Source organism: Prionailurus bengalensis, chromosome A1 (assembly GCF_016509475.1).
Source record: "Prionailurus bengalensis isolate Pbe53 chromosome A1, Fcat_Pben_1.1_paternal_pri, whole genome shotgun sequence".
Classification (NCBI taxonomy): Eukaryota; Metazoa; Chordata; class Mammalia; order Carnivora; family Felidae; genus Prionailurus; species Prionailurus bengalensis.
Window position 1 is genome coordinate 96136237 of NC_057343.1, and position 2294 is coordinate 96138530.

A 2294-nucleotide genomic window follows, 5' to 3' on the forward strand; every position below is an offset into this window, starting at 1 on the left:
CTTCAGCGTGAGCGTGGAAAGAGGTACTACCCTGGGACGTTCACAGAACCACTTGAGTTTCCAGAGGCTGTGTAAGAATATTGGCCACAGTATTTCCAGTCCGGAATGTGAAAGAGATGTCGTTCATACTGAGCCCCTTCCATACTGGTAGATAGGTATTACCTCAGTTTATAGCAAAAAAAAAAAAAAAAAAAAAAAAAAAATCTGCTAGAGTAGATACTATTATCCCTACTTACAGGTGAGAAGAACATTGAGGCTCCAAAAGGTTGAATTATTTGCTCAAGGTTATATTGCTAATTAAAGCACCTGCTTTGAATGAAAAATTGTGCCAAACTTGGACATCCTTGAACTCTGGATCCTTTTCCTATCAACAGGTGAGCCTTCACCTATACTCCTGGGTTTTGTAGCCTAGTGTCTCAGTTTAGAGCTCAAAATAATTTTTTCCCCAATCACATGTATTTCCTTGTGTCAGTCAAGATTCCTTAGTAATAGAAACTCAACTAAAATGGGCTTTAGCAAAAAAGGCAGTTTATGGGCTCACATGACTGAAAGATCTCAGGGCTATTCAAATTCAGGCATGGTTGGATCCAGGGCATTCAAAGTTATCGGGTATCTGTCTCCTCTGTATGGCTGTTATTTTTATTTGTATTGGCAACTTTCTCAAGCAGGCTGTTCCCATGTGGTGGTATATGTTAACCACGGAAAGCTGCAGGTTTATGTAGAAACAGATGAAAGAAAGTATCTCTCCCCCCAGATTTTCCTAATAGTTCCTTGTTATTATTCTGATTGGTTGGTTTCAGTCACATGCTTATCCCTAAGCTAATCCTTGCAATGGTGAGGTTGTGTTGTTCTTATTGGCCAGGTCTGAGTCACGTGCTCATTCTCGGAGCCTTAGCCTTACCCAAACCAGGTGGATTAGAAGTAGAAGGGGGGTGGGTTTTGTTCATGGGAAAATCCCGATGCTGTTAGAAAATAGAGAAAGGGAAGTCTGGACAGTCACAAACAACAGATGTCCACTATAATGTTCATAAGATTATCCTTGTTGGGCCTGCTGCTCTAGTCAGTAAAGCAGATATGATTATGACAGGATTTTCTTACTTGCACATTTCTCCCTGCTTTTTCCTTTGCGCTTAGTATATTACACCCCACCAATCCTTTCAGAAACTTGCCATCTTTACTCTGGATTCTGGAAGCACTGAGAGATCTCATTCTCCTGAAGTATATGCTGGTAATTCTCAGGTTGTTTCAAAGGTCTGTACACACTTATTTTTTGCCCTATATGTTTCATTTATGTGAATACTCAAATCCCAGGGGATAGGAATCTACAGACAAAATGGGCTAAAATTGAATGGAAGGACAGTCATCCTTGCCCTCCTCTTTCCCCTCCCATCGCCCAATGAAATTGAAAAGCTGAATTTGGGGAATTGATTTAATAATTCCTTTAATAATTGATTACATTGAAACAAAATAAGTCCGCTAGATAGATTGGTTTCTGGTGGCAAGACATACTACTTCATGGTTCCATGAAGGTCTATGAATGTTGTATGTATGCATATATTTATGTCATGTTGTTCTGAAGATACATTGGGCCATTCCTTGGGATATTTCATTTTTGTGGATGGGTGATGGGTGAAGTAAAACTCCGCAAGTTTTGAACTTGGTTCCAACTTGTCCTGATATTCGTCTCTTTCACCTTTGTCCCAATGCATTATCATTTTTCTTGTCCCTTTCTTCTTAAGAAGGCTCCATGCTCTGTGCAGAGCCCAATTCAGGGTTTGAACTCACGACCCTGAGCTGAGATTAAGAGTCCACGCTTAACTAACTGAGCCACCCAGGTACCCTTCTTCTTGTCCCTATCTTGATGTCTTTACCTCCCCACTCATCACCTTTTCTAACATTCCTTCTCCAATTCTTGAGTTCATCAGCATTATAATTACATTCTATTGGATCACACTTTGGTTTTTTTACATTCATAAGCATCTTTTTAACATGTGCTTTTTTACACTTCTTGCAAGAGAGTGTAGAAAAGCCGTCTCTTAAATTACTGGAACACTTGGCTTTGTGTATCCTGCAAGTAACATTTTCATAAAAGACCTTTAAAACCTGTGCTTTTTAATTTTTTACTAGTTGTATTGAGATTTATGAATACCCATCAGTGTAAAAGTACAAAGCATATAACATAATGGTTGACTTATGTATATTAGGAAATAATCATTGTAATAGAGTTAATTAGCATCCACCATTTCCTAGAGATAGAAAGAGAAAGCCAAAAAAAGGAAGAAAAAAATTTTTTT